The sequence below is a fragment of the Oncorhynchus keta genome, chromosome 12, assembly GCF_023373465.1.
Source record: "Oncorhynchus keta strain PuntledgeMale-10-30-2019 chromosome 12, Oket_V2, whole genome shotgun sequence".
In the NCBI taxonomy this organism is placed as follows: domain Eukaryota; kingdom Metazoa; phylum Chordata; class Actinopteri; order Salmoniformes; family Salmonidae; genus Oncorhynchus; species Oncorhynchus keta.
The window spans coordinates 18,716,813-18,724,403 of NC_068432.1; positions in this window are offsets into that span (position 1 = coordinate 18,716,813).

Sequence of the window (7,591 nt, forward strand, 5' to 3'; positions counted from 1 at the left end):
CCGAGACAATGCACATCTGTCCACAATACTGTTCAGCTCATGCACAGGTATGGGCCTATCTGGGAGGACAGAAGGCCAGGGTTCAGTGCTATGCTGTTGGTTTGGTCCACATGTCTCAGGCTTGGAGCTACAAAAACTTCAACCCTTATTTCTCACTCTCTTACTGTTCAGTTCCATTTCAGGGATATACTTTGCCTGTGATTTGAGTTGTTACCCCCCCCGTGTGTCTGTCCTATTGACTTTAAAAGGATGAGTGCAGGCTTATTTGAATCAGGACTCATCCAAATTCACTTTAGCATGACTTTCAAAAGTCTTTCCAATTGCAAAGTTATGCGACTTTAAGATGTATTTATGTTAGAGAGTGAGCAACCACATTTGTTTATAATCCATTAAAGCTGTTGAGTAATGTTTACAGATTAGCCTTTAATAAATCAAAATATGACTGAGCGTTTTGAGCGTGATTCAATCAGCGTCTGAAATGCAGTGGGGTGAATCTGTCCATTTACCTTGTATGGAAAGTGCAATATTTCTAATGTACTGTATATTCCTATCAAATAATATGGCTTAGAGTAATTCTTTTGGGTTGGTCAATACTTTCTGTTTGGTGAGAATAGTCGGAGTAATGGCCAGTGGAGGACTAGTGTTGTCGAGGTAGGATTCTGGGGATTAGTTAGGTTTTGGGAAGTATAACCACTAAAATGTCCTCTGAAGTGTCTGAAAGCGCTTGTCTTTGTGTGATCAAGGGGGAACACTAGGCTTTGTACTCGGTCTTTTGGACTTAAGGCTTTGGATGTGGGTATTTTGTGCATGGTGTTTTTTTGTTCTTGTCTGTTGTGAAAATATTTGCATCCATGACATTAACCTGTGGTGGTGTGAACCCACTCTCATTTAGGTTGCTCTACAGTCATGCATAGGTTGTGATGGTGTTCGTTCTGACAAGTTCAGCAAGAGGTCAGACCATATAAGGCTGCCTTTATGAACTGTGGACACTCTTACTCACACCAGAATTGGAGGTGATCGTCAGACAAGCCCCTTTTCAGTTCCTAAAAGGCTGTTTTGCAGAGGGCTGAATGGAAAGTTTGTCTTACTCAGGGTTCTGAAGCTGAGTTGAACCAAACCCTGTTTTCCTTGGGTCGTAATTGCATTTGATTTTAAATTAAATACTGGGTATTTTAGGCTTGTTGAATGAATGGAGGGGTTTTGTTTTCTTTGTTGGCATCCTAAGAAGGTAACAAGTGTACCCCTCCACTTTCTGTGCCCTCTCAACCTGTACACATTAAAGGCATAAATAAACACCCACTATTATATCAGCAACATTCCGTATGTGTTCCTTTTCAGCTGGTTTAACTACTGATACGCTATGTCCTTACCTATATTTTCCTGTAAATACACATTCTAATTTCAGCCACACCCGTTGCTGACAGGTAAATAAAATCGAGCACACAGCCATGCAATCTCCATAGACAAAGATTGGCAGTAGAATGGCCCTACCGAAGAGCTCACTGACTTTCAACGTGGCAACGTCATAGGATACCACCTTTCAAACAAGTCAGTTTGTCAAATTTCTGCCCTGCTAGAGCTGTCCCGGTCAACTGTAAGTGCTGTTATTGTGAAGTGGAAAAGTCGAGGAGAAACAACGCCACGGCCGTGAAGTGGTAGGCCACACAAGCTCACATAACGGGACCGCTGAAGAACGTAGCGCGTAAAAATAGTCTGTCCTTGGTTGTAACACTCATTACCAAGTTCCAAACTGCCTCTGGATGCAATGTCAGCACAATAACTGTTCGTCGGGAGCTTCATGAAATGGGTTTCCGTGGCCGAGCAGCAGTACACAAGCCTAAGGCCATCTTGTGCAATGCCAAGTGTCGGCTGGAGGGGTGTAAAGCACGCCGTCATTGGACTCTGGAGCAGTGTAAACGCATTCTCTGGAGTAATGAATCACGCTTCACCCTCTGGCAGTCCGACAGGCGAATCTGGGTTTGGCGGTGTCACGGTTCATGAATCCACTGCCTCTCTCTCTCTCTCTCTCTCTCTCTCTCTCCCGTGTTTGTGTGGGCGTGGTTCCCAATCTCGGCCTGATTGTCTGCGCCAGCTGGAACCACTTATCTTCCCTTTATATGTTCTGTAACCAGTGTTTCTTGTTGTCAGATCGTTGTTACTTCCCTGAGGTTGTGTCGTGTGTCTGTGCTCTTCTCTCGCCGCCATTGTGTGGATTATCTGCTGTGCTCCTTCCTACCCTTCTGGACACACTCCCCTGGATTTCTCAGCACGCTATCATTGGAAGATGCGCCCTAGTCCCTGGGTCGGATTCCATCTGAGTACAGTCTGTCTGTCCTGTTGCTGTTGTAAACTGTATTCATTAAACCATCGTTGCTTGCATCTTGCATCCGCCTCTGTGTTGTCACAGAACGATCTGACCAGACCATGGATGCAGCGAGTTCAACGAGTCTGACCGAATTCATTTCCCGCAGTATCACGAGAATGGATCAACAAGAGGAGAACATCTCCAGCACAGATCGGGCAGTACAAGCCCTTGCGACGCAGGTATCCCAGCTGATCCAACAATTACAACATCTGAGGGGTTCCGCTGTGCCACCTACACCGGCAGTTCAACCCGCCCCGCCAGAGCCGGATTCCCAGCTAGAGCCACGGCTACCGACACCAGAGGGTTATTCAGGTGATCCTGACTATTGCAGAGCCTTTCTTACGAGATGTTCCATGCATTTCTCGTTGCAGCCACGGACCTTCAACCATGAACAGTCTAAGGTAGCATTCATACTCACACTGCTATCAGGCAAAGCGGCTCTTTGGGGAACGGCGGTGTGGGCAAACCAGGACCCATGCTGCACCTCTTTCCAGACACTCTCCGAGGAGATGAGAAGGGTCTTCGATCGGGCCGTGGCGGGTAGGGAGGCGGCCAGACTACTCGCTGACCTTCGCCAAGGAGACCGTTCAGTATCGGAATACTCCATCCAATTCCGCACTCTGTCCGCAGAGTGTCAGTGGAACGAGGAGGCGCAGTGGGACATGTTCCTGCATGGGCTGGAGGACCGGATCCAGAAGGAGATTTATGTTCTGGACCTTCCCAGGAGTTTAAATGGACTAGTGGAACTAGCCTTGAGGGTCGACGCTCGTCTGAGTCGTATTGGCCGCCGAGCATGCCCTAACAGACCGTATAACGACACGGAGGGCGGGCATGCCAGCGGCGGGAACACGGCCAGTTCAGCCTCCGCTCACGAACCCATGCAGCTGGGGAGAGCTCGCCTCTCCCGGGAAGAGAGGGAGAGGCGGAGATCCCAAGGACTCTGTCTCTACTGTGGTAGAGCGGGCCATTTATCCACTCCTGCCCGGTAAAAGATCAGGCCCGGTAGTAAACATGAGGCTACTATCGGGTGGTGTCACCACAGAGAAGACCTCATCATCTACTCTCCTCCCGGTAAGACTAAGATGGGCCACCCACACGCACGACACCCAAGCCTTACTGGACTCAGGAGCAGAGGGTAATTTCATGGACTTCAAGCTCGCTCACAAACTCCAGATTCCTATCACCTCACTCACGCACAAGATATCCGTCAACGCTCTCAATGGTCAAGAACTCCCCAACATTTCTCACACCACTGAACCTATCACACTCATCACTTCTGGCAATCACACTGAGACACTATCATTTCTACTCATGGACTCACCCCTTGCACCATTAGTTCTCGGCCACCCTTGGCTCACCAACACAACCCCAGAGTTGACTGGGGTCATAACTCTATATCCATGTGGAGTAACAAGTGTCTTGAGTCCTGTTTAGTGTCTGCCTGTTCGTCTGTGTCTGATTCTGTGTTTCTAGAGGAGGCAGTGGATTTGTCTAACGTGCCCGTTGAATACCTCGACCTGAAGGAGGTGTTCAGTAAGTCCCGTGCTGCTTCTCTTCCTCCGCATCGTCCCTATGACTGTGCAATAGAATTATTGCAAGGTGAGTCTCCGCCTAAAGGCAAGTTATATTCACTCTCTGTTCCTGAGAGGGAGGCTATGGAGAGATACATCTCTGATTCTCTGGCATCTGGATTCATTCGTCCTTCCTCTTCTCCAGCGGGGCGGGGTTCTTCTTTGTGGGAAAGAAGGACGGATCTCTGCGTCCTTGCGTTGATTACCGTGGGTTGAATAACATCACAGTGAAGAATACCTATCCCTTACCGTTGATGTCCTCAGCCTTTGAAAGGTTACAGGGAGCATCCGTGTTCACTAAGTTGGATTTACGTAATGCATATCATTTGGTTCGCATAAGGGGGGCGAATGGAAGACCGCGTTTAACACCCCCAGAGGGCACTTCGAATATTTGGTCATGCCTTTTGGGCTATCCAACTCCCCAGCGGTTTTCCAGGCACTCGTCAATGACGTGCTGAGAGATATGATTGATCAGTTCATATATGTTTACCTGGATGACATACTGATTTTTTCTTCTTCTCTCCAGGAACACGTTCAGCACGTCAGACGAGTGCTTCAGAGGTTGTTGGAGAATGGACTTTTTGTCAAGACGGAGAAATGCATTTTTCATGCACAATCCGTTCCATTCCTAGGTTACATCGTCTCGACTGAAGGTATTCGCATGGATCCTGACAAGGTTAAGGCTGTGGTGGATTGGCCAAGCCCAGATTCCCGTAAGGCCCTACAGAGGTTTCTGGGATTCGCCAATTTCTACCGGCGTTTCGTTCGCAACTTTAGTCAGATAGTCGCTCCTCTTACCGCCTTAACCTCCCCAGAGTGCCGTTCAGGTGGTCCGATACAGCCGAGGCTGCATTCGCCAAACTCAAGAGCCGCTTTGTTTCGGCTCACATCCTCATAGCTCCCGATCCCTCGCGTCAGTTCGTAGTAGAGGTGGACGCTTCAGAGGTGGGGGTAGGTGCGGTACTTTCCCAACGTTCCTCTTCTGACGACAAGATGCACCCTTGTGCGTTCCTTTCCCATCGGTTATCACCTGCGGAACGCAACTACGACATTGGCAACAGAGAGTTGTTGGCAGTGAAGTTAGCACTGGAGGAGTGGCGCCATTGGTTAGAGGGTTCGGGGGTACCTTTTATAGTTTGGACCGATCACAAAAATTTGGAATATATCAGAACCGCCAAGCGACTCAACTCCAGACAGGCGCGGTGGGCACTCTTTTTCGGACGTTTTGACTTCTCTCTCTCGTATCGCCCGGGTTCCAAGAATGTCAAACCCGATTCCCTTTCTCGCATTTTTGACCATTCCGAACGCCCATCCACTCCCGAGTGCATCCTACCCGGGACCCTAGTGGTATCCACACTCACATGGGAGGTTGAATCGAGGGTCAAAACGGCCTTAGAAGGGGTAACGCCTCCGCCCGGTTGCCCGCCTAATCGGTTGTTTGTGCCGGAGGGGTGTCGGTCCGATGTTATTCGGTGGGGGCATTGCTCCAACGTAGCGTGTCATCCAGGAGTCAGCCGCACTAGCTTTTGGTTAAGCAACGCTTTTGGTGGCCACTGATGGCTCGTGACATTCACAGTTTTGTCTTGGCTTGCTCGGTTTGTGCCACTGGGAAGACTTCTAATCGACCCCCAGATGGGTTACTCCAACCGCTGTCGGTCCCTTCGAGACCCTGGTCCCACATCGCGCTAGATTTTGTTACCGGCCTCCCGCCCTCCCAGGGCAAGACTGTGGTGTTGACCGTGGTGGACCGGTTCTCGAAGGCGGCTCATTTTATTCCCTTGCCTAAATTACCATCTGCCAAGGAGACAGCGGTAGCTGTCGTGGATCACGTCTTTCGCTTACATGGCCTGCCGATGGACGTAGTTTCTGACAGGGGGCCCCAATTTGTGTCCAAGTTTTGGCAAGAGTTTTGTAGGTTACTGGGAGCGAGTGTCAGCCTGTCTTCAGGGTTTCATCCCCAGAGCAACGGTCAAACGGAGAGGGCCAACCAAGATTTGGAGAGAGTGTTGCGATGTTTGGTTTCTAAGAATCCCTCTTCCTGGAGTCAACAACTCTCTATGGTTGAGTACGCTCACAATTCGTTGCCAGTGGCAGCTACGGGTCTCTCTCCGTTTGAGTGTAGTTTAGGTTACCAGCCACCTATCTTTCCCAGTACGGAGTCCGAGGTCACTGTTCCTTCCGCTCACGCTTTCATCCAGAGGTGCCGTCACGCATGGAGCAGAGCCCGTGAGACTCTTCTCCGGGTGGGGGCGCGCACCAAGGCTAAGGCCGATCGCCACCGGTCGAAGCCTCCGTTATACGTCGTTGGCCAAAGAGTGTGGCTTTCTACTAAGAACATTCCACTCCGATCCGTTTCGAACAAACTTGCCCCCAAATTTATCGGCCCGTTCAAAGTCACCAGGATCATTAGTCCGGTGGCGGTCCGGCTCAAGCTTCCTCCGGCGTATAGGAGAATTCATCCTACCTTTCATGTGTCTAAAATAAAACCTGTGTTTCAGGCACGCATTAACCCGCCGGTCCCGGTTCCCCCGCCGCCACGACTTGTTGATGGGGAACCCACCTTTTCTGTCAATTGTATTTTGGACTCTAGAAGGAGGGGACGCGGATTCCAGTACCTGGTGGACTGGGAGGGTTACGGCCCGGAGGAGAGAAGTTGGGTACCTGCTAGGGACATTCTGGATCACTCCCTTATCGATGATTTCAATCGACAGGTAAATTCGCCTGGGAACGCCAAGAGGCGTTCCTAGGGGGGTATTGTCACGGTTCATGAATCCACTGCCTCTCTCTCTCTCTCTCCCGTGTTTGTGTGGGCGTGGTTCCCAATCTCGGCCTGATTGTCTGCGCCAGCTGGAACCACTTATCTTCCCTTTATATGTTCTGTAACCAGTGTTTCTTGTTGTCAGATCGTTGTTACTTCCCTGAGGTTGTGTCGTGTGTCTGTGCTCTTCTCTCGCCGCCCTTGTGTGGATTATCTGCTGTGCTCCTTCCTACCCTTCTGGACACACTCCCCTGGATTTCTCAGCACGCTATCATTGGAAGATGCGCCCTAGTCCCTGGGTCGGATTCCATCTGAGTACAGTCTGTCTGTCCTGTTGCTGTTGTAAACTGTATTCATTAAACCATCGTTGCTTGCATCTTGCATCCGCCTCTGTGTTGTCACAGGCGGATGCCAGGAGAACACTACCTACACCAATGCATAGTTCATACAGAAATGGTTTGTCTAGATCGGTCTGTGGAAGAACTTGACGGGCCTGCACAAAGCCCTGACCTCAAACCCATCAAACACCTTTGGGATAAATTCGAATGCCAACTGCGAGCCAGGCCTAATCGCCCAACATCAGTGCCCAACCTCACTAATGCTCTTGTGGCTGAATGGAAGCAAGTCCCCGCAGCAATGTTCCAACATCTAGTGGAAAGCCTTCCCAGAAGATTGGAGGCTGTTATAGCAGCAAAGGGGGGACCAACTCTATATCAATGCCCATGATTCTGGAATGAGATGTTTGACAAGCAGGTGTCCACATACTTTTGGTTATGTAGTGTATATCTAACCCCTGACTAGATTCCCTTTCAAACTTTTGAGACGCTCCATCAAGTTACTAACCTATCATCCAAGGATTGTCAGTCAATAACTCCCCTAACAAGTTCCCCCTTTAAG